Source organism: Stegodyphus dumicola, chromosome 4 (assembly GCF_044657685.1).
Source record: "Stegodyphus dumicola isolate Sdum_Otavi_A_Nest chromosome 4, ASM4465768v1".
In the NCBI taxonomy this organism is placed as follows: domain Eukaryota; kingdom Metazoa; phylum Arthropoda; class Arachnida; order Araneae; family Eresidae; genus Stegodyphus; species Stegodyphus dumicola.
The window spans coordinates 221,089,274-221,115,720 of record NC_140771.1 but is presented as its reverse complement, the minus strand read 5'-3'; the positions used below and the strand labels follow the sequence as shown (position 1 = coordinate 221,115,720).

At 34.1% G+C, this 26,447-nt stretch overlaps 1 protein-coding gene across 6 annotated transcripts in view; it reads right to left on the bottom strand.

Moving 5' to 3' along the window:
- LOC118189291 (uncharacterized) overlaps positions 1–26,447 on the bottom strand; it is a 243,698-nt gene that overhangs the window by 76,155 nt on the left and 141,096 nt on the right. For 4 of the 6 annotated variants that reach the window (XM_085816014.1, XM_035359871.2, XM_035359872.2 and 1 more), the window contains exon 2: positions 26,144–26,230. The exons of the other annotated variants lie outside the window; for them this stretch is intronic. The gene's annotated coding sequence lies outside the window, so the exon portion shown is untranslated. The remainder of the gene's footprint in view (positions 1–26,143; positions 26,231–26,447) is intronic. 6 annotated transcript variants of the gene reach the window in all.

Genomic DNA, 26,447 nt, shown 5'->3' with positions numbered 1-26,447 from the left:
ATGGGAGCAGCGAGGTTGTAAGGATCTTAAGTTTTACTAACGTTTATTTTTATTTTAAATCTTTACTATCACTTCTTATTTTCTACTTCCGGCCAGAATTAAAAGCTTTAACTTATTTATGCAAATTTGTCTGGCGAACGCCAAGTACTTAAGTTGTGGCTTTTTGCCAAGCGAGAGAGAGGAAGGAGTTAGTCGAAGCAGGCCGCTTACCTTAGAAGTTTTACTCAGTTGCTGGTTGCCTTCCAGCCCAGAGGTTTAATCCTCGTGATAAGTTTAAACGTATTGTAGTGTTAACAGTTCTCTGTACTACATACGGCTTCCTGTTAATATAAGGCCAATCTTCCACGTTTATTATTCCAAATTTAAGTTAGAGTTTAGTTATATTTTTAATTTAATTTTAATTAAATTCACTGAACGCTGGTAGTTTAACTTAAGTTGAAATCAAGCAGAATGGGCAGTCTGCATGGAAGTTTTTGTAGTTTTTCCCACGTGCAATATGAATATGAGCCAATTTTCCTAAAAAACTCCTCCATAAGGGTATCCCTACCCTTAGGCAAGACAACTTTCGAGTACTTCGCCTAATAATAATCTCATAATCCTAGTCTTAGACCGCAAAGCAGAAAATTTATTAATCTTCGTACCTTTTATCTGAGCATTTATTAATCTCCATACTCTTCATCGAAATATTAACTATAGTTTTTACCAATAGCATTCAATATACCATTTCGAACGGGACTACTTTTCCCGATATGATATAATGCATTTGTTAGCAATTAAAGGCAGAAATTAATGGTCATAAGTGGACGAAAATACGCGTATGTATTATAAATATCAGTATATTTATGTTTTAATCCATTAAATTATCTATATTATTTACAATAATGATTATTCATTAGAATTTTTTAGCTCTGTTTCCATACTTGACAGGAACACACTGTCCCATATCTTTCGATGAGTGAGGAATAAATTCAGATTGATTTATCGATTTTCATCAAACTATTTATAGAGAATCTATGTTAATTAATCAGTTATATATAACTAGAGTCTTTACTAGTACTTCCCCTTTCCATATTTCTCACCAGAATACAAACTAGGAGTTAATATTTAAACTGAGGACATTTCGGATTCTGAAGTGCTTCTGACATCGCGGGCGAGCTACATATGGTTAGTTTCTTACCAGCTCTAATAGTTGCAATTATTTGGCTTTGCGATTTCCCGCTGAAGCTACGGTAGAGTTGGTGAGGCAGTTTCTAGTAGTATTTAATGATGTAGTCTTTGACTACTGTTCGACGTTTAAGTTTCATTGAACTGTTTTATTTATTTTTCCTCACCATGAGTCGTGGTCATTGTAGCAAAACAGCGTGCACTTACGTTCCTCACTCTATTTAAATAAAAAGGTTATTTTAATCTTCTCAAGACTTTGTCGTTAAAACATAGTGATAATTCGTCTCACTTTTTTTAGTGTTACAGGACTAAATTAGAATTACCAGATCGAGTGTAACCCTATACATTAAGCACGTAAAATGCTGAGTATTTCGTTTTCGATAATATCCTTTGGAATGTATTTTTCAAGAAAAAAGCTTCATAGTTTCCTTTCTAAAGGTTTTAGTTTTCTTTGAATTACAGAAAGGAATGTGCATCCATAATCACAAAAAAGTGTTAGTTTTTTTTTTATTCCAATCATTATTTTTAAACTGCTCAATCAATGTCCAAGAACATAGTTCGAAAAATACACTTTGAAATTTAATATAACTGTCGCTTAAATGTATGCGGTATATTAAAAAAAACTGCGATTTATCAAAAGCATGAAAGTAAAGGAAAAAAATAGCTGGTAGTATCCCTTAAATAATCTTAATTTCCAGCTGTAAAATCCTCTTTTAGAATATTATCAATATTTGTGGTTGAGTATTGACAAATTTTCGGATAAAAAGATAAAATTTGAGTTGTAAAGCAAAATTATTTATTATTTAGTAGAATCTTTGATGTTTCTGATTTTGAAAGATACGTGACTTTTAGACTGCAGACACTAAGTTTTTTTTTAAATCCGTAAGAGAGAAATGAACTGCGTCCTTCCTGGGTTCGATCCACGGAATTTCCATTTGCTAGCTGAATGTTTTAACTGCTTATACTATGACAGCACGCACAAAAAAAATACGACGATCCCTTACACTCTTCCCCACTTTATGGGGAGACTGCGGTGGGAAGGGATGGGTAAAAAATTGAGTGGATTAAATTTCTGTGGCAAATGATTTACCGTTCACCACATTCGTAATTCGGGTGTCACGATAGAAACTTTTAAGCCAAGTAATATAAAAAATTAACTCTGCTCAAGCAGGATTCGAATGACAGCTCCTCCCGTTTTCCAGATGGATATGGTAAACTCATACACCATAATAGCTCACACGGGGTTATGCGATAATTCTTTACATCACTCCCTAGTTAAAGAGTGAATGAGGAAAAAAAAAAAAAAAAAAACCCACCAGATCCAGTCGACCAAATGCAAGTAGTGATTAATTTCGACCACCACATTTTAGTTCTCGCCGCCTGGCTGGTATAGGGGTTAGCAACACTGACTGCCATTGTCATAAGCCTCGGTTCGAATCGCGGAGAAGGCATGGTTAGTGTTTGTTCCTTCATAGGAGGCAACGGTGACACTTATTAGGCGCTTCCCTAATGAAATGGCTATCAATTCCGACCCTTGTAGATGCAGTAATGATAATTGTGATGGCTATTAAATAAAGCGCCCGGCTATTAAAAATAATACTTTTTAGTTCTCTTCAATGTCGTGATATATTTGGTTAGATCTCCACATTTACCACGCCACAGTAGAGAATCTCAGGTTTAGAGAAATAGGATATGCAATAAATTAACTATGTCTTGGCTGTTCTTTAGAGACTTGTATCTCGTCGGATGAAGCATCATTTTGAGTTAAGCTTGGAGGTCATTCTTGGTATTACTCTGATAAATCGGTAGTAGACTATACTTTTAACGGCGCTTTTTACTTCAGCGTGTCTCGCAGCCAATGATTTGTTTTCGATTTCTAATAATTTTTAAGAAAGGGAAAGGATGTTTTAAAAATTAATATTAATACAATTATATTTTTATCACTGATCTTAATTATTTATTTTTATTTTAAATATCATATGATAAAAATGGCTGCATTAGTTACAGTGTTTCATGAATTATTTTAATATAAATTCAAAGGGCACCAAGAGAAAACGCATGTATATTTTAAAAGAAATAATAGGCTGCAGATCACCTCTGAGTATTATCTGAAAGAATATTACGGCAGCAGCAAAAAACAATTTCGCGTAATCCATCACGGAAGTGTTTTGAGCATTTAAAAAAAAATGTTTCATTTTCTATTTATTATGGTTTCATAACACCTTACTTCTGATGGAAAACGACCAGTTTTGTTTCACACGTTGATGGGCATTCTCGGACTTGCTTTTTTGTATTTTCAGGACCTGGACGATGTTTGCAAGAGTTATTTTTCATTTTAATTCTACAGGCAAATCGATAGATCTTTTAAGTTTGATCTACAGCATATTACTTTTGATATCATCATCACTACTCTTACAGCTGCTTCTTTTTGATCTAAGAATTCTTTCACAATCAGGCAACTTATGACAGCTTGCCAGACATTAAGGGCTGAATAAGTATTTTAATCTAAACAACTCTATACGCGTAGCCGAAAGATTTCTTGAACAGTTTTCTAAGAATTTATCTAAAAGATTGGTGTACTGGACTACAATGGAACAAGTGTTTCATTGGAGAGGAAGAATGACAAGCACTATGACTATTTCATCGTCCTTAGCAATATTCTTTACTTATAAGAGAAGTAAACGAATGTTCGACTGCCGCCTTCTTTAACTTTATTCGAACAGTTTTCCCTCTTTACAAATACCTTGAAGGAGATGGCTGTCTTTATATAACATTTTAAAAGTTTTGTCCAAGTAAAATAAAATCCTAACATACAATTATAGATTGGAAACTGACGCATGAGAAAGAAGAACGAAAAGAATCTAAAACAACGCTTGAGAAGTGTAGCCACTGAGCAAAAAGTAAGAGCTTTACCTTCCATATGGCATACCGAATAGCCGATTTTTAGAATGCTAGTATTTGGCCATGCCTAACCCCTTTAATATACCTTTAACACTTTCAAATACCAAATTTAATCAGCTTGTTACTAACTAGCAAATTGAATGATGTAAAAGCATTAAATGCGTTTCTTAATGATTTTATTTTAAATTTTAATAATGTCCACCTGACTGATATAAATAAATTACTTTCAATTCATAACTGATCATTTTTATGAACAACTTTAGCTTTGCTGTGATTAACAAAAGATTTCTCTAATGCCATGCATAAAATACTTAAACAGTAATTAAAAATACTATGTTTTACATTTTTTATTCTTCGAAACTTTTAATGGTAGTTTTCTTTGACGTATAGAGCGTAATATGAAATTTTCAGTTTGTTCTTCTTTTACAAGAAGTTTCAACTTTTCTTTTTTTAATATCTTCTGCACTTAGACGCTGTTTAAAAGCTCAGTATCAGTTTCTATTTCTCTCTTTTTAGCCGAATTTTGAATTTCTGGTTCATAAAGCTTGTCATTTGATCCATCATCAAATATATCATTATTTGCCACATTTATTCAACTAACGCTAAAATCTTGTTTGATTTTAGTCTCATTATTATTATTATTTATTTAAAATTAGTTCCAATTCCAAATTAATGAAAAGAAAAAGTCGTGTTATCACAATTTAAATTTTTTTCATCCGTTAAGACGAAAAAAAAAGTTGACTTGTGAAACTTTGCAATCTTTAAGACAAAATAAAAAGGAAGCATTTCTTTTGTGAAAGTATCTATTTAGTGTTTAGTCAGTCACAATCCCGCAGTATCACGCCTCAGCAAATACTCTAAAACAGCGGTTCTCAAACCTTTTGACTAAAGCGTAGCATCTAAGCAAAAATTGAAACCTTTAGTACCACCACTACAAAGTACTACTACTACCACCACTCTTGAACAAAGCTCAGATAGCATAAATTTACGAGTGTTAGAGAAAAAACTCAATCAGGATGCTGGGGGTTTAATTTTTGAATTTAATAGTAAAAAATACTTTGCTTCTTTGCGTACTATCTATTTTTCTCTTGCGTACCACCGGTTGAGAACCCCTGCTCTAAAACAAAAATACACACACACACACACAAACTGTTTAGGTGTGCAACGTTTCACTCCTACATTTTGAAAAGTTCATATCACATGTTACTAGCACATACGATTTGGGAAATAGCACATAAACAATATATCTCCTGGAATTCTGTCTTAGATATCTATACGACAAATTTATATCACTATTCCACTAACTTATTCAGTGTCTTCTCTGATTGAGTTACTATTATTAGTTTAAACAATATCATGAAGCTACAAATTACACAGTATAAAATTCCACATCATAACGCTAAAGCCGTGAAGCAAAGCAATCTTAAAATTGCATCCACTGAAGAATAATTTTAAATGCAGTAACCAGGTTTTCTTCCAAAAGCCAAATCTGAATTGATGATTATTTTAGATATGGAAATCTACATAAAATCTGGGTTTCCGCCTCTGCGCATCTATCTCTTCAATGAGAACGAATTGGAATTTTACTCCCTTTGTTTTCACTTGAATGTTTGAAATGTTGTTTCCTTTTTGTAGTTTTTCATCTTAGTACTCTATCTGTGAATTTTATTTTACGTCTTCTGATTGTAGAGTGGTCATCCCTGCACAACAGATGTTGAATTGCTATAGTGTCACGTTTTTATTTGCAATTTAGAATTCCTTCTGACGGTATTTTCACTATTCCCCAACCTTTCACAAGAAATTTCCTTTCTGCTAATCCAGAGTTATTATCGTGCAAAGGCAATTCCCCTCTCTTAAAGTAAGAATCTTTTATATACGTACAAATGTGTTTGAGTTAAAGCTCTCACAGTATAATGATAACATTTAGGTTTATATTTTGGCTTATACTTTGATTTAATATTCGGCATAAAATACCCATGAAAACTACCTTTAAAACAACAAGTCCAAAAATCAAGAGTCCAGAATTTTTTCATTACTGCATTCTTTTGAAATCAGCATATACCATATAATGAAAATAAAAGACCTCAATGCATTACATGTAGAAGTAGTGAACTACGAAATCAACTGCTTTCAGAAAATGGCTTTTCAAGTATCATTGATGGATAATGTCAATGGAAATTTGCGTAGTTCTGGGAAAACGTTGCCTTCTAAGGTATTACTGCCTTCTCACTCCGTAGTGGCGAGATGTAAGTGATTTAACATACTCAGTTAAAAGATGCAGGAAAAAGGAATCGCTCATAATTTAATTAACAGAAAAATACACAATGTACATATATTTTCGTGAAATTCACTAGGGTGAAAATAATTACTTCGTTACTTAAATAAAGCCAGTATTCCAAATAAAGAGAAAACATTTTTAAAAAAGAAAGAATAAATATCATCAGAAATGAAGAATTAAGTTATAAACGGCATTAAAGAAAACAATATTTACAAAAGAACCTGAATAGTGCCATTAAATTCAAAGGCGAAAACAGATAAAATTTGATGGCTTTTTTTATTATATGACCCTTATATATTCTAGATTATGAAGAATTAAATTACATAATATTGCGCATAAAAACAACTCTCCACTATAATCTGTTATCACTCCAGTTATACTACGCACTTTTCTTTTCCTTTTTGATTTTCTGTGGAGAGTTTTGTTCAACAGTGCTGATTTGTGATATTAGTTTTTTCATTGTTTTGTAAGAAACAAATATTTATTTTATATAACTTATTTTTTAGGCAAAGCCCGGTTAACTCGTGACATGATTAATCCGTACCGGTTTATCGGAGTGGACTGTAGTTACATCAGGGTGCATCTGCTTTTTGTCGGAAATTCCCTCGTTCACCGGCAATTTTAAAGAAAGGTCAGAAGATAAAAGAAACATTTCTTAAGAATTACATCGCTGTAGCAGAAGAATCCCAAGTATGAGGTTATACCCTCGAAGCGGAAGGATAGTAGCAGGTTACCCACCTTAAATGAGAAGTCGTAGAGGAGAGAATGCAGCCCATCAAGTGGCACAGCCGCATAATTGCATGATCAGTTTGTCGCACATTCCTATCATGACCTTGACAAAGGTTGCTATCGCCCCCATCCGCCTTTCTGGAGACTTCCTACTCGCTCGACCTCGAGGTACGCCTTTCGTTGTAAGAATGCCAATGTCTGTCAAACTTGGCCATATATAATATTATCCATAGCAATATTCATTTTGAACAGTTAATTCTAAGTTTATATCATATCCATTCTAAACTAAAAGCTTCGACTTACATAAACATGGAAATAATACGCTTTCATGTAAATTTTCTTTAGACATCAACATTAACCTTTAGATAAAAAAAAATTTTTGAAATATTTTTTTCAGTTAAAGATAACAGAAATTTATGATTCAGTGTGTAACAAAGAAGAAAAGAAAATTTTATGTCCTGGTTGGAAGCAGATCAACCAGATTTGAAGCGAATACAGAGATTAATTAGTATTAACATTGAAAGAAATTCCCATTTTGAATTTTATTTTTTCTTAACATATAATAATGATTATACAAATGGCAACATTACAACCTCTATAGGGAGTGTGAACAGATATGACTCATTTCTGATAAAGCAAAGCGACAATTCAGCTACTTTGTTACACAATTTCAATGAGAGATTTCTATTATTATTATTATTAGCTGATAATGCAAAGGTACTAGTATTCGCATAAGATTTTTAGAATGAAAAGATAAAATTAATATTCGTCAGTTACCCCTTTCTCACCCAAAATGGTATGCATAACATTACTCGAATGACATATAAACATTCTGATATTTAATAAGTATTGCTATATTTTACAATTGCATTCTGTAGAGGCTTAACAATGATAGTATGAATAGTAGTTCAACCTGAAAACAAATTCCAGTGAACGGATTGACTGTAAGGACATTTTTGTAGTCTTCCTCGTGTGTAATGCAAATACAAACCAGTTTCACTTAGAAAGTGCACCACAAAAGCATTCCTCCCGTTAAGCGGATAGCCCTTGTATGCTTTGCAGTAATCAAAGTAATCCATCTCGATAAGAATGGGAACAAACATAGTTTATTTGATCGCGTATTCCCCCCCCCCAGCTTTTCAGCGTTGGACTCTGAAAATTTAAAAATACTCATGCAGTTTTTTTTCCCCCTTCCTCATTTCGTTTCAGGAATGAGCTCCTCTAAATTTTAAAATGGATTCCCCCACGCAGATAATTGTTTTCATCTTGCTAACAAAGACTAACCCTTGCAATCTACCTGTGAATGTCACGCCGAACCTTACCCTTCTAACTGCTGAATTTTATGTAAGTCTAACGTAAGAATTGACACATCAAAGTGAAGCAAACAAGAACTGGCATTCAGTCTACAATTCAGTTCAGTCAAATGCACATTCACCTTCTCTAATTACTTACAATAGCTCTAAGACCTATAAAATGTCCCGGAGACTAAAATAAGAACGGTCGAAATTCAAGGGAAGTAGAAATGAAAATGTATTCTGACTAGAATGTAAGTTTCTTTTAAAGAACTAATATTGTGATAGTTATCTGTAGTTTAGCCGTGAGTACTTTCCATTTATTATGTTCTTATTATATCCACGTCCTTCGGAAATTAAATTACTCGCATAATTTTCGGCCCTTGATTTACGAACCATAAAATTAGTTAAAAAAGGGGGGAAATGCGCGAGGATATACAGTATATGCGGCTGCTCTATTGTGAAAATATAATGCCCGTAAGGTAACTATGATATAATGAATACAAGTGTTTCATAATATAATAAAATACTTAGAAATGCAAGTACATACAAGCGCGATCTATCACTCCTGAAACAGAACAAATCCATTTTGGAGAGATATTAATATCAAAATGTATTTCATATTTCTGAATGCCAGAAATTTTCTGGTACTGTAAGATTCCTGCCTTTGAATTACAACTAAGAAGAAGGAACCTTAATAACCTTTATATGTGTGTGTGTATGCTTTCGCAGGTAAATAGCATACTTCTGGAAACTTTGAATTTCTTGTCCAGATCTTTTGGAAGCTTTTGCGAAACTTTTGTTTTTACTCGTGGACCTAAATTATTCCGTATCATAAATCGACTCAAAATTGTTTAAATTGGTGTTGTACACCAACTCAAAATTGTTTAAAGCTTCACTTTCATTTGCTTTCTTTTTTTTCCACTTTATGGCAAATAAACGGTACGCTGTTTCCTGTTAAACTTAATCTATTCTGCCAATCTTCCAGGACCCATTTCGCAATACTTTCTTCTAAGTAGGCCATTACGTTACTCCTTTATGCAAAGCACATTTATTCTTTGGAATGTTAATTATGTGATTTCATTTTTCTTATATTCATTTATGGAGCTTTCACTAACACCAAACATCCATGCCACAGCATGATTTCCATCTCAGATTAGATGCCTCTGCATTTGAAACCAGTAGTACGAATTAAGCAGTAAATTCGTAATTAATTCTTAAAATTAATTCGTACATTTTTGAATTTATCTGCATTTAGGGAACCATAAAAAACCGATAATTCGCTTGAATGTTTTGGTTTGGTTTAACTGATTATGGCGAAGCACTCGAGGGGCATCTGCCTAAGGGGGAAGCCTTTGTGGGGAACTTTCTAAGGGGAAACTTGCTCGCATGCATGTTACACATGGAGAAAAACTACAAACCACCCATACACGTTTGATGACAAACCGTTTTCAATTTTTTTAAAGTCTTCAAATTTTCTGCCAATTCAGCCCGCTACTCTTGCACTATTTTCTCGTACTTAACAAAATCATCACTTCTCAAGTTTTTTCGCTGTAATTCTAATTGGACTATGATTTAACTGTTTCTCATTTAAAGTTTCAGTAAAAAAACATTTTATAATAAATATTCTAATTTTTGAATGCATATTAAAAGCGTATTATTTTTTGCTTTTTTCTTTGCAATGCAGTATTTATTTCTCTAGAAGAAGGTAATATGTCAACATAAAATTGAAACCCATATAACCATTCCTCGTTCTGCAATTCAGAAAAATCGTAAATGTTTTCTTTAATAGACGAGAAAATTATTATTCATCAAACAAACTGTTAACTGTGTTCTTCCCGATGATCGCTTTTCTGATCTCCAGAATATTCACATTTGATTGTTTAATTTCTAAATTAAAACTGACTGAAATGATAAAACTTATTCTTCTGTGAATGCACATACTTTCTAGCATATCTAATTTTCTCAGCTTAGGTTGACCACTGGTATAGTCAGTCACGCGTATGTACGCGCATATACGCTGTAACAATGGATGTGAACTTGGGCTGCTGATTTCGAACGTTTGCGTTTGATACGAACGAGCTGGATTAAGCAATTTAAAGGGCCTCGCTTGACTTGCTGGCCGGCTTGTGCCCAACCCTTGATCTAAAGAGACCAGAAACTGAAAAAGGGCTTCGAAATTTCATAAACACTACACCACGAAACTAAGCAACGGAAATCATATTAATTTCGGCATGGTCACCGGTCTTCAAAGAAAAAGATTTTGTGTATTTCATTTCTGTTATAAACCCTTTTCCCGGTACAAAATTTATGTATACTTTTGGTTGATATTACGACTCTAGGTTCCTGCTGTTCGCATCTAAATGAATACATGCACAACAGATATAAAATCCAAAAACTAAGTGAAATTATTTAAGAAATGAAATGAATAGTGGTCTGGGTTTAAATTATATTAAACAACAAATATATTCCACTCGACAAAAATTGATAAAAGCATAAAAGCTCGTCATTCGAAAAACGTAATAGAATACCTTACAGTCATTATATAAATCTTAGCTTAACTATGTTTACCATTTCGGATAACATTTGATAAATTGTATGTTCATAATAATGGCAATTTTTTTCAGCTTACTAAATTAACTGCTAACCCTAATACTAAGTATGGTAAAACATACTATATCGATTCATGGATTATAGTATATACGCAGTCAAAATTACTTTTTTTTTACTACTTTCTGTGTTCTACAGAGGTGTTACAAAATATACATACTGTTGTAAATCTTTATAAATTTGTGCTTACTTATCGTGCATTTTATTTAATTTTAAATCTGTGGCCACTTATTGTGTTTTATACGTTTATGTAAAATTTTTTGAACGGCTGATTATTAAATGTCAACGCTAACTTCTGTCGCCAGTATGACAACATTTGGGAATTCTTATCTTACTTGGTGACACTCTGAAAGTTTCAGAAAAAGCGTTTTTTAAGTCCTAGTAGCTATTTTCTGGAAGGTAGCAGAACGGTAGGTACGGGTTCATAGCACCTAACAAAATTTACCAACCCATCTCGAAAGATTTTAACTTAATTCATCAGTTTTGTAAGTCCAAAGGGGCTTTGTCCACGAAGGACTATTGTTTTCGTTTTGCGACGAAACCCTATAAATGGCGTATCACTTTTCAAATCGTTGCCAACCAATACTACCGCCCTGTATTATATTTGAAGAAATTAAATAATGAAGAATCTGCATAAATGTATGTATGTTTCTCGCGTTGTGATAAAACAACGGTACCTAGAGCCATCCAATTTTAAATGACTTAATTCTACTGCTAATATGGACATCTGAAAGCCCAAATTTGAAATTTGGAATTTGTTTAATTATCGGTTCCTATTTTGTAAAACTTTAACGAATTTTTGATTAACAAACTCAACGATTTAACAACGAGAAATGGCAACACTCTACGAGAAAAAAAAAAAAAAAAAACTTTTTCTCCAGGGTGCGGAACTGTGTATCGGAAATTCTAAAGATAGGCTCATTTTAAAATTATTTTTCGACATTGCTGTTGAACTGAATTTTATGGTTTAAGTGCAGAGAATATGATATTTAATAAATAAAGTAACACACAAAACGTTATAAAACGCCCTTTTGGACGTAACTTCAAATCTCAAACCTTTCAGATTTTTTTATAAATTACTATATTTTAATATCATTTCTCTTGCTCCACATTAAAGATTTTCATATGATACAATTTAGTACTATAGTTTGTAAGGTATTTCTCCCACTTTCCTAGCGTCCTTCGTGGTGTAGTGGTTCTGCACACTGAGCCGGTATTTCAGAGGTCCGTGGTTCGATTCCCGGCGAAGGCGTTTGCTAATTTTTCATCTTGCTGGCCTCTAAAAAATCCTAATGACTCTACAAGTGGCGCCCGAACTAAAAGGGTTGTGGATGATGATTCTCCGCACCCAGGATTTGGCGACTAGGTCCCCTAAAACCCTAGTCGCCCTTTAAAAAGGGTATTATTTAAGGTATTTCTCCCACTTTCCTAGCCTCCTTCGTGGTGTAGTGGTTCTGCACACTGAGCCGGTATTTCAAAGGTCCGTGGTTCGATTCCCGGCGAAGGCGTTTGCTAATTTTTCATCTTGCTGGCGTCTAAAAAATCCTAATGACTCTACAAGTTAAGAACACGGCAAAAAAGTTAGATCAGCAGCTGCACCCTCAAGATTCTCCCAATAGGTATCTGATATATTTGCCGCCGGTAAGCTGCGAATAAAGGGGATGTTCGTCCATAATATTGCAGCTAGCAGAATGTATATCTAAGATGCAGGCTGTATTTGAGTTGCTGATTTTCGGATAAGTGAAGATCGAATTTCCATTGGTGAAGTTATACAGTACTCTCGCAATTAATCGGGGGAATACCGAAGACGACGATCACGGTTAACTCAAAATCACGTTAAATATGACAGTAGAACAAATATTGAAAACAAATAAATGTAAAAATTCTTATAACTATTAATGTCATGCATAAATTTTAACAAATTTCAAGTATACATTTAGTTTAACGTTAATGCTTTTAGTATTCAACCACAAGAACTGAAATTATCCTTTTATATGTCTAAATTCCTCTATGAGGATTAGTATATTACCAGGAATACAAGAAAGCCTGAGTTATAAGATGACTCTGCATTTTTGTAATACATTTCACACAAAAAAATGGGCATAATATAAGAAAATCTAGCTGATGTGAGTCTGATATAGTCAAGATGCTCAAGGAGCCATGTTATCAAATGCTCTAAATCTAATTTTATGTGGAACTAAATGTTAACATGTTTCCTTTTAAAGCAGATGTTAAGGAATAAGTAATCAATTAAAACACATATTTTGAACATTATTTAAGTTACATATGCGACGGATAATATTTTTAGAAGAGCATCTTATAGCCAGAAGCGACACATTGTACTAAAAAAATATGGTTACAACACCAGACCTTTTTATAAAAAAATTAATAAATAAAATAAAATTAAAGAACTTTTTATAACCTATCTAGAATAATATAAAATACAGCACAATTTATTTTGCATAAATTGATTACAACAAAAATGAAGACAAAGTATTGAAAACTGGAAACTGTCTAATAATAGCATGAGAATTCTTTACGTTTTCTTCTGGGAAACATAACAGCACCCTTATTAATCCCAATACTGTCAGAACCAAAAATTATACGCAGGTGCAAAAATTATTCTAAACTTACGTATCAGTGAACATTTTAAACATTACTCTCAAGTTTTTAACACTTCTTTAAAACTTCTGTAAATCATCTATACTTATGTAATTGCAAACAGAGTTTGGATTTGTTCAGATCACATTCTGAAAGGATTTTAAAATAATCATACCCTTACTTTAGCTTATGTTCCTAATAACAAACTCTGATGTTCCTAATAACTAACTCTGATGAAAAAAAAACTTACACGTGTTGTTTAGTAACACTACTATAATTCGCCTCACCATCACAATTATTATGCATTAAACAACGGATGCATTATATAAATCTACTCACCACAAATCATTTCCAGTAGCATTTTCATCAGCAAAAGACAAATAATAAAAAGAATAATTGCTCAGTACACCGTATTATCAGATTAAAAGAGAGTAAAAAACACTAAAAAGAATTTTTCGCTTCTTTGCTGCATACCTTCATGACATGTCCGATTTTTCAGTTGTAAGGTCCGGAATTCGAGTCTCGGCAAGACCAATCCTTATTTCTCGCGTTCCCCGACTTGGAAAAAGTAACAAAAGGAAAACTCTCTAAAGAAAACGACTCTAAAGTGGCGCCCGAACTAAAATATGGTGGACAATAAATAATTCATCATCACCAGGACTATGTCCCCGCTTGTAAAGACAACATTCAAAGTGGGAGAAAATCTAAAGTTATTTTTTCCCTGCATCCCTGCATACCGCGTTCCTTTGGTGTAATTCAAAGCAAGTTCAGACGGGCGAAGACACTGTTAATTTTTCACATTTACTGCACACACACACAACACAAAACAAAACAAAACAAAAAAAACCCTAATGACTTTGGCCCCTGAGGTAAAAAAAGGCGGAGAATGAGAATTTTTCACCATGAGGATTCGGCCCCTTTCTCTCCGATTGCTCTTTGAGTTTGGAAGAATGCAATGATTTTTCCATTTTTTTTTTTTTTTTCGTATGTCTCTGGGGCATAATTCGAAAGCAGTCAATTTAGCAGTTGGAAGGTTCGGATTTCGAATCCCGGAAAGGACATTGCTCATTTCTAACGTCTGCTGCATCAAAAAAAACCTAATGGCTCTACAAGATGTCAAATTGCTTAGTATCTGATGTTATCCTGAAGAAGAGTTACTATCAGATTCACCAGTCTTATATGTTCAACGCTCATCAGGATGTTCTGAATTTCGTCTACAGAATAGAGCGGATAAAGAAGAACTATACTTTCATACTTTAACTCAGCTTTTGTGCTGAAAGTCATAAAATATTGGTTCTAGTTGGTTTTGATTATTTGAAAATGGAAAAGCACAAGAGGGCTGTCTGCCTGAGGGAAGGGATGCTTTTATGGAGATCTTTCGATGGGAAACCGTATTGTTTCTAATAAACATAAAATTACGTTCAATATCCATACTTCCACTGAGGCTTAGAAAAATACTTGAAAGAATAACTTATATAGGTTTCACTGCATATAAAAAGGTTAAAATTAAAGCACATAAATCTAATTTAAATAAGAGCCACAATAACTATATTTTTCGTTGTTATTCCAGCTGCAGTTCATCAGACTATGCCCAGGTGAAAATCAAATTTAGCAAGATGACATTCCATCCAACCTCTTCTTAAGTACAGATTTTTCCTCGCAAAATCTAGGAGTAACGTCTTTCAACGTTTGGTCACTCGCCATTATTATATGATTGATGGGATGCAGCAGTTCAGTCCAATTACGGTAAGAAAATCATCGCTGCCTTTGTAGCTTTTTTTGCTGAACAAACGCTTTTTAATTTAATTAATTAAATTAGGTTTAACTTCTATCAGTTATAAAATTTCATCGCAATAAATTTATAATAATCGATTTCAAAGTGGCTCATTTTACTTATAATTGGGTTTTCTAACGAAAAAAAGAGTAATTTTTCTCGCCATGCACGTCAGTGGTCTCAAACTGACATCCAAAACTGACATCTCAAACTGACATCTCACCTGACATCCGAAGGAATTTTATGCGGTCTGCGAACAGATTTTATTTATGTATTTGCTGTAAATACGGTGCCAACAAATTGTACATAGCAAAACTGTGGAAGCAAAAAGTAAAAAAAGTTTTATTCCCTCCGAGCTCTGAATTACCGAGACCGTCGCATGGCTGCCAGAAAGAGAAAGTGAGGACAGAGAAATTCTTTAGTATAATAACGTGAGATACTTATGCCGAGAAGCTTCAATAAAAAAGTTTATTGACTTAATAAATTAAATCAAAATTTTCATAGCACAAATAAATGAATAAAATCATCAATGAGATATTTAATGACACATCAATAATAGACTTAGCTGGCATACATGCTTGTATTAAAACTTTTATGAATAAATAATAGTTACGGGAAATGCAACTTGAATAAAAAATTTTCGTTCATCTCCCACATCGCTAATTCTGTGCTAATATTTCAAGTAAAAATCTCAAAAATATGCAAGAAAAAATAGTATTATTGAGATAAGAATTCGAAGGATGTATTAATTTTAATGATTAAATGTTATTCAACGATTTAAAAATGTAGATTTTATAAACTTTCATTCGTACTTGTCGAAAAATAAATACCCTCAGTAACTAATTTTGCAGTAAGAATAATATCGCCGTTTGGGCCTGTTGGATACCGTCGATGGAATTAAAAATACATGAATAAACATAAATAAAGAGCTTAGTACTGTGTCCTCCGGGGATTGGACACGAAACGAGGAACACTGAAGTAAGGACCAGAACACGGAAAGAAGGTGCATGGTGGGGACTGCTGAGACTAAGCGGAACACTTTTCACTATTATCGTACGTACATGTTAGGCATACAGTTATATTAAGGATGTGCTATAAAAATCAGGTACAGATGTAAAGATGACCAAATACATCACAAATTGGGGAATACATTAAATGAGTTCTGGATTAATCATAATATTAAATATAATTAAAAACAGAAAAAAAACACAAGACATTAATTAAATTAATATATGTACACAGCAGGCTGCTGACGGCACGGTGTCCAAGGAAAGTAGTCACTCCAGGTTGTCAGCAATGCTTTTAGCAATGGTAGTGCAGTCTCTAATGCGGCTGAGCGCATATTTATTCTTAATTGTGTTCTTGAACCATGCTTGCATATTGATTGCAGCTGGTCTTTTTAAATGTGTATTCTCTGTGTGCGAGCAGTCAAACAGATAGTGATCTGGGTCATCAGTACTGCCACAAATACATTGGTCACTGTCTCTTAGGCGAAATCTGTGAAGATAGGACATATATGGGCCATGTCCTGTCAGATACTGTGTGAGGTGCGAAGAACTTCTATTTAAATTGTGGTTAACTTTTGATTGGAAATCATACAGTCTTCTGCCTGCGATGCTTGTTACCCAGTAGTTTTGCCACTGCTTCGTTAGTTCACATTTGAGAGTAGTTTTCAGATACGAGTGCGGAAGGGGCACACCAATGCTACTCACGTGGGGTTCATTGACTGTGCCTTTCGCAATCATATCCGCTGCTTCATTTCCTTTAATCCCCGTATGGTCCAGAACCCATTGTATCTGAGGCCTCAGACTTGCAGGAATCGAAATTAATAGTTTTTGTATGTCTCTGACAATGGGATGTCTACTGCGGCCGCCCTGGATGGCCTGCAAGCTTGACATTGAGTCTGTGTAAGTTACTTTATACCTGCCATTGTTAGCAGGTCCAGAGCTGCCTTTAGGGCTGTAAGTTCTGCCTGAAACACCGAGTTACTGGGATGAAGCTCCTTAGCCCAGGAATGGATTATGTGGTCACCCTCCATTGCACACCAGGCACTGCCAGTCCCGAGTTCTCCTTTGGAACCATCAGTATATACGGCTAAGGATTGTAATGCACTTGGATGATTACAGTTAGCTTCTATAACGAAGTTTGCAGGGTGGCATGGAGAGTGGGCAATGTGATTCTCGTAGTCCGATGATACATAAGTCTTACTCCAAATAGTAACGTCTTGTTTTAGTCTGATCACTCTCAGCACAACACTCTCGCTCTGTACTATCAAGTGTAAGGGCGGAAGCCCAGCCAATACATTTAATGCAGTTGTAGGAGAAGTACGGGATCCTCTGCAGATGCCCAGAAGAAATGGTCTTTGCGCGGAGTTCAGTGCATGTTGCACGTTAATCGTGACATTGACGCCCCATATGGAAACACCATATAAGCAAAACAAACACAGGATTTAGCATTTATCTATTCAGCCCTCAGCATCAAATCAATTTTCGCCAGTTGCACAGACATGATTTGAATATTAAGTAGGGTGGCCAGACTTTCCGGACTACGTGGGACAGGCCAGATACTATACTAGACACTAGATTTAATGAAGTATCTGTCGTGTCCTAGATCTAATGCAATAACCAGCTTCAGTATATACTTCGGGATAGGCAGTTACCCACGGAATGCGCAAAAAACAAACATTTTACAAGTGTCAGTCTGTATAAGCATAAATTCAGTAATGAAATAAACGTGTGTTTTTACTTTACGGAATCCTGTACATACGTATGGGAATGCTTTTTGAAGGAATAGTTTTTATTCAGATTCCATATGCATTTTGAATTCGGAAAATGGGCAGCCTTATTAAATCAGCTTCAGAATTATAAAACGATCACAGTGAAAAACAACGCTGCACAAAACGAAAAAAAAAGCTCTTTTTTTGAAAAAAATTTGAAAAGGCTTATAAAAGTCTAATAATATTTAACAGGAAAAGTTCAACTATAAGCTGAATATAAAATTTACTCTTAAAAAACTCTTACTTAAAATTTTGTCAAATAAACAGAAATGTTCATTGATTACATGTGTCGCTTAAAACAAATAAACATTAAATGCAAATGCGGAATTACTTTCAACGCATTGACGAAGATGTGAATAGCAATAAAATAGAATACATTCAATAAGAATTACGGTTAAGAGCCTTCAAGTTAATAAAATTAAATTCTGCTATTTCGACATTCAATACATACACTGACTACCAATAAGTATTTGGACACCTGTGATAGAAAAGGAAAACTAACTTTATTAAAAATCAATAGTTGGTAGAGCCTCCACGGGAGGTAATTACAGCGTGGACCCTCCAGGGCATACTTTCCAGAAGTCTTTGTATGACAGCTAGTGGTATTTTCTTCCACGCGGCTTGGAGAAGACATAGAAGTTCCTTCACCGATTTTGCACGGGTAGTGCACCCCTGAATTAGGCAATGCAACTCGTCCCAGAGGTTCTCGATAGGGTTCAGGTCTGAACTCTGGGCAGGCCAGTCCATTCGATGAACTCCATTGGCACCATACCAAGCCTTGGTTAATGTCGAAACATGACAACTGGCATTGTCGTCCTGAAAGTAACAGGGATCCAACCCGTAAAACTGCCAAAACGTAGGAAGCACATTGTCATCCAAAATAGTGCAGTAGGCATCGGAGTTGAGCTTACCATGAATGGGGACCAAGGGTCCCAGCCCATACCAGGAGAAACACCCCCAGACCCTAATTCCACCTTCGCCGAACTTGACTGTTGGCACAATGCATTCTGGCAGGAGACGTTCTCCAGGTAGATGCCAGACCCAGACCCTGCCATCCGAACGGTAAAGGGTGAACCTTGATTCCTCACTCCAAAGAACCTGTTTCCACTGATCTACGGTCCAATTTCGTTGTGCTTTGCACCACATTAACTGAGCAGCGCGGTTGGACTTTGTGATCAAAGGCTTATGGGCAGCAGGACGACCATGAAAACCAAGCAGATGTGCTTCCTTACGGATGGTATTCATTGAAACAATACTCCCGGATGCCTGTTGAAACTCCTCGCGGATGAGGGCTATCGGTTGGGTGCGGTTCTTCCGAATTTCTCTGAACAGTCGGTCTCTATCCCCCAGTTTCGTTGGTCTGCCGACTCGGGGCACATTCCGACAATCACCCCTCACCTTCCACTTCTAAATCACACAGGCCACTGTCGATATCGGGTACTTCAGATCGCTAGATATGTCCCCTTAAGGATCGGCCACATTTGTGATACCCGATCAGAGAGCTCCGAACTGCGAGGCATCTTGCATGCGACTAAAGCCGATGCTGTTTCCTACACGATATATACCGGCGGAGTCGGTGGCGTACCTTGGGACCGCAGATATCGTCATTTGCATAGGTGTACAAATACTTATTGGTAGTCAGCGTATGATGCAGAGCTTCCGCTTTCAATAAAGTATATTTGTAAAGTCATTCAGTTTTGCTGAAGTATGTGTAAGAATAACTTGTAATTTATATTATCTGTCCTTGAATAAAATCGAAACTTTGATGATTGTGTCATAAAAAGAATACCTTGCGTGTTATCTAATATTAACTTTTCATTCTCTTCATTTGATATAGAAGTTTTACACTATCTTTGGTTGCGATTAATTCATTAATTGCAATAAATAAAATGTAACATTTCAAACATACTTGCTGTTTTTATCCTGTTTGAAACAGATGCATTTTTTGGATAAATTGAAATGGGCTGTCAGAACTTTCAATAAGTAACTTACACCGTTAAAATATAACTTAAACTGTAATAAATTTATTGCAAATATGGACAAGCAAATATTCAATAAAATCCGTCTATAATATATGGCGTTAGAAACTTCTTTTCTGGGGTATACTAATAGTATAAAATGACAAAATGACAAAAAAAGATGATGATAAAAATGACAAATATTTTAGCTATATATGTTATACATAATAAATAAAATTAAAACTATAAAATATAGAAATATGTAAAATGAAATATAGATAAAAATTATTAAGTATTATACTCATATTTTGTGCCTTTATTTTACTTAAATCCCTCAGCTATACATTGTAATGTAATATTTCACTATTTAAAGATGAATTTTTTTTCGAAAAATTAAAACGGCTGGCAGATTTGGCAGTGTTTGACGCCGCGTAATTAATTATATTATAATAATATAGAGAGAAATATAATTTTATTTACAGTTTCTACATCGAGCTTTATAAATGGACTGAAGTTCGCCAAACAAAAATTCACAATATGTATGACATACACAATTTTAAACAATATACATAACGCTAAAATCAACCCATAATCTTTGTCGAATATTTGGCGTTGTTTCCACTGCCATACAGTTTCACTTCGAATTTTAATGTACGAAATATGCATGGTATATATTAGTAGAAGGACTTTTAAGGTGAATCTTGTTTTCCGCATTAGAGTATATAAATGCCTTATTTATTATGCAATTTTTTTACGAGAGTCATAACTATCCGTACCAGTTTTACTGAATCCAAATTGTTTATTTGCTCTTTCCGATTAACGAAGCTGATTACAAACAACATCTTCTTTATAAAAAACTTTTTTTAGTCAGTTTTATAAAAAACATCAAAATATATCTTCGTTACGTTAGACTTCGCGGGACTTCGAAGGTTTCAATAACAGCATTAAGTACGCTGCCTCAACGCAAGGCAATATAGTTGAAACTGATTCCATTCTTAATTTTATTGAAAATAACCAAATTTTGAACAAATTAAGCTTGAATAATTAACGTGTGAAACCTCATGCAAATTGCAGCTCGTTCACTGAGCACCTAAGTCACTACCAATCCCCGAGTAACTTGAGATACAGAGGGAGGTGAGCTAGCAAGAGATTCAAACAAAAATTCACTTTATCTTCATACAGCCTATATAAATAAAGCAGAAAAGAGAAATTTTAACAATTTCGTGAGTTATATGGAATTAGAACTAACACTCATATGTTACTGGAAGGAAGAAAGAATGAAAATGAAATTTTTATTTGTGTAACTGGTGATAGTAGAAGATATAAAAGGATAAACATGAAACGGCAAACGGAGGAACGGACTCCATACTAAATGTCCATGTAATTTTGAATTCTTATTCGAATATTACAATAATAATAATGATAATAAAAATCTGAAATGAGATATTAGACTTAGAGTAAAGAAATTAGACGTCCAGGATTCTGAGGACAGTTCCGTATTTCAGTGTAGTGTCCTTCTTCAGAATATGTTCTGATATTGTCTTGCACTCTGTAAATATTCCTGGAATTTGAAAATGTAGTTGACATGAATTTTGTCAGTGTCACGTCAAACAATCATGAAAATGTATATTTGAGATCAGAAATACAGGATCAAATTTAACAGGAATAACAGGAAAATACAGGATCACACTTTCTAGATTTACATCTCTGGAAACTCATGAGGTTCACAAAATGTCGTTTTGTGAAAGAATTTTAGAACTGCTATTCCAGCTACAGAAGATAGGCAGTGAAATTAAATCATACGAAGAACTTTCAATTGATCCCTTTTGGAAACATTACTAAATGTTAATACACGCGGTGGAAAACTTTCGAAAGAAAATATTTTAACGAAGAATAAGTATCAATTAAAAAATTATTCAATGAAATAGTACATTTAGAAAGACATAAAAAGTCCAAAATCAATAATCATCAATCAATAAAATATAAATTGATTTAATTAAATATAATAATATCTCAATCTCAGAAATCGCGCATCATCCATCAAGTATTTTCCATCGAGTCTCAGCACACACTCAATGACGCTCTCAGCGCCCTCTAGCGTTAGGCGGGTCTTACCAGTTTCGATGGAAATGTATACTGCGCAGCCTATATGAATGGCGTCGTTAATATAACTGTAAAGTACTTCCCAATTTCACGAATTAAATATTCGCGATAGAAGAATAAGAACTAAGCTTTCCGAAGCATCGGTTACAGGTCAAAATGAATTTGTTTCTTAAAGAACATTTTTTTCGCATGTTATCACTTATTTAAACATTTTTATTGCTCTCTTCCTCATCATCAGCAAACACTGGCAGTTAGAATAAAGCACACAAATTCAAAAACATTGCTCCATATTGAAGACAGATTAGAAAGATATAGAAACAAGAATACACAGAATAAACTAACGGGGCAATAAAATACAGAAGCTTCATTTAAAATGCTTATACGTTGTTCCGATAAAAAATATTTCTCTCAGTTCAATAAAAAGTAAGTTACAGTACATAATTTTCAAGAAACACTATAGAAAATTCTATCAGCAGAATTCTAGTCAGACGTTGTTAATACCGTTACATTTATTTTTATTTAAAAGATTTCACTCTTAATATAGAGACGTTGTTAAATGCCGTGCGCTATTTCTATTCTTATATATACTTCATTCTAATCACATATTTCTCTTCATCTAAAATAATCTGTAACTGTTCAGAATGTTGAAACAGATAGCAGCAGATTTTAAATACTGATCCTAAACACGTACTTCCAAAAACGAAGTTTCTTAAAAGCACAAAATGTAATGAGAACAGTTTCAAAACTGAACCTGTAAAAGATCTGTTAAAATAAAATATTTACTTTTTATATGGCACTCAAAGAATAAAACCTCCAGAGACAAGAATTTTTATAAATTTTCATGCATTCAAAATAAATAATAATCCATACTTGCAGAATTTACAGACATATACGAAGTAAAATCTTTTAAGGGGCCAGCTACACATTTAAAATAGGCAGTGGTGTGTTACACAGTACCAAATTATTCGCCAACACGGGAAACTTCTATTTTCCAACTCTTCTCTGAAAATCTTTTTTATCTTCAATTTCAGCAGTAACAGACAAAGACAAATTGATCAGTCTATTCTGCGCGAACTGCTGACGTCAAGATTTTTATTCTAAAATATTGAAACAACACTGGAATTTTTACAATGTAAAGAGATAAGATTTTGAATTTATACAGGAACTTATTTACAACCGCTAATAGCCCTCGTATATAAATCCTATAATTATAAAAAAAGTGATTATATAAAAATTGAATTTTACTTTACAGAATCCTCCTCCTCGTGTTTTGAACAATTTTCAAAATATGCTTTGTTTTATCTCGATAAACGTGTAATTAGGAGTAAATGTAATCGATACAAAATGAGCCAGAAATATGAGACACGCGTTTGATGGACCCAGTATTTAATATAAAAGGCCTTAGTCATTTTATAGGGTTTCATTTATTTTAACTAATAGTTATTTTATTTTGTGAGCATTTCCTGATTTCGCTTATTCCCCTCGTGTTTCCTCGCCAGGATGTAAATGAGTTAGGGTGAACGAGAATATTTAAACTGTTGGAGTTAAAAGGTTAGACAGAGCATGATTTTGCTATTATGAACGCACGTTGCTAGTTTTCTACCAACTGTTAACCTTAGGTTTCTGAGTCAACCTGTTAGCTTAAATTTAATTGTGTAAACTCGCACTACTCTTTATCTTTAAATTTTGTGTTACGTTATTTTTTTTGAGTTCTTCCCGCAAGAGGTTTGTAAGCACGTAAAATCCTGCCATCTGTTAAATATTTTGAGTTCAATAAAAGGGGCTTTTACACGTTTTCCCTGGTTGTTTTCATCTTCAAGCCTGTGCGAGAATTCGCAAGGATCAACTTAGGTGAATCTAGTTACATTTTATAATAGCTAAGTCAACTAGGTCTTACAACTTTTTCCGAACTATCAGTGCTTAATACTTAATTTCTACTTCTCAGAATGATATTCTGCGAATAAGCTAAGGCTGATATTTGAAAAGCAAAATTAATAAGCATGAATTGAAAAAGAAAAAAAAAAAAAAAAAAAAAGAAGGCAACTAAAGATACACCAATCAGAAGTTGAAGTTAAGCTTTTATTACCATTTAAGAAAATGTAGCAATTATATTTATTGTGATTTATCGGATAATGTTCTCGATAGTCCATTTTGTGCTAGAAAGACTCGACGAAAATACCTCTTTGCAGAGTGGTATTAAATTAGACTATTTATTCCTTTACAGTAATAATTTGCTTATACATCTGTTAATACAGAAACACATTTAATAAAATTACATAGGCAGAAAATCAATATTTTTCAACTGACCGTTAAGGGAAAAATATGAGACAATAAGCCAGAAAATCAATAACAATCGGCGTAATGCACTTAGGAATTCAACAATAAAAATAGTGTTTATTGAACACTGCTTGTTTAAGATACGCAGAAAAGAATATTAGAATATTTAATATAGATATTTTATACCGTAACTAATTGAAGAAAAAAGTTCGAAACATCATTCTTTTAAAGTCTAATAAAAATGGGGAGAGGGCTTGAGTATAATATCAATTGTTTGCAATAAAATTCGCATAAATTAACACACACCACCATTAACCTTTCGTGCCATCGACAGTATTTTACGCAAAGATATGCTTTCGAATACTCTTTACATTCGAAAATACTCTTACATTCGTTTTTGCATACTTATGCGAATGCTTCTCTTCTAGTTGAAAATCTTTCTTTTTTTCCATGTATATTGCCATTTGTATACGTCACCTTCACTATTTTTGAATGCTAAACTCTCGCAAATAATCTCTACCTTTGTCTCAAGGCCACCAGCTGCCAAGCGGTAAAAATCGCTGAAAATTGGTAGTTCGGTCCGAGGATCGAAGTCCAGCAAAAGGGCTGCCTGCATGAACACTTTCGTAGTTTTTCCCACGTGTAATGTACACACAAGCCAATTTCCCTTAAAAAGTCTTCTACGAAGGCATCCCTCCTCTTAGGCAAATATCCCTAGTGTGCTTTGCCGTAATCTAATAAACCAAACCTAACCTTTGTCTCATACTTTAACTAAGATACTCACATAAATGGCTTTTGTGATAGAGAGTTAGACAACTGCTGCTTTTAACGGAGGTAATCAACATTGCTTTGTATTCAAATGGACATCAACCAACTGTCCATTATGCTCAAATACTTTCCCTTTCATTGAAGCCCAGATACTAGCCAATCAGAAAAACTTCTTCACTGAGAGTTTTTATCAAACGGTAAAAAACAATTAAATGCGTTTACCTCTACTTCAGTGTAATGCAATTTAGTATCGATTACGTAGATTATTTGTTACGAAATTTTAGAATATTGACGCTGCCCAACCGTATAATGGTTGGCATCGCTGACTGCCGACTGAAGAGCCAGGTTCGAATTCCGGAGAAAACATGGATGTTTCTAAATGTATAGCGTCCATGCGGCATGGGGACACTCTAAATTTGCGGCGAGCCGAAAGTCCTCTCGAGAGGTTGATGGTAGGGGAAGAAGTGTGGAAACCCTCGGACTGGGACCGGTCCCATCAAAATCAGGGCCGGACAGCTAACTGTCACACTGTCACCCGTACTGTCACACGTAAACTGCTCAAGTTGTCTGTTGCCAACAATAGAGCGCTCCCTGCCACAAGGAATTTCGTGGGCTTGGGCTGACTATAGGTCAGACAAGTGAGCATTAGTCAACAACAACAGCAATAAGAATGTTAACGGATATACAAAAAACCGTTCTATATATTCCATCCTATAATAGTATTTAAAAATAATATGCATATTGCTCTTCAAATTAAAAATCTTAAAATGTTACACTAAACGTGCTTCTATGCTCAGAATAAATAAATCTAAAAACAACTGAAATTAAATAAATAACAAAAAATGTTAATCAGCACTTGTAATATCCAGAAATTCGTAAATTTCATCATCTACTAAAAACAAAAATGCTTACCGAATACTTCTCTATTGATCAATGATATGCCAATTTCTTTTAAGAATAAATATTCCTTTTAATTTAGGGTATCCGTTAAATGCTTATCTGAAAAGTAAAATAAATATAAGAAAACAATACAATTTTGAAACGGTTATTAGTTAACGAGTTAACGAGTTATTAACGAGTTAAAGATTCAAGCATCATATACGTGACAGAGAAATTGAATTCATACTGACAGAAATTACACTAACATTTTATAATCGTTAGATCGTTACACTGTTCCGATAAATATCAGAAATTATTTTAAACGTTCAATAGTCTC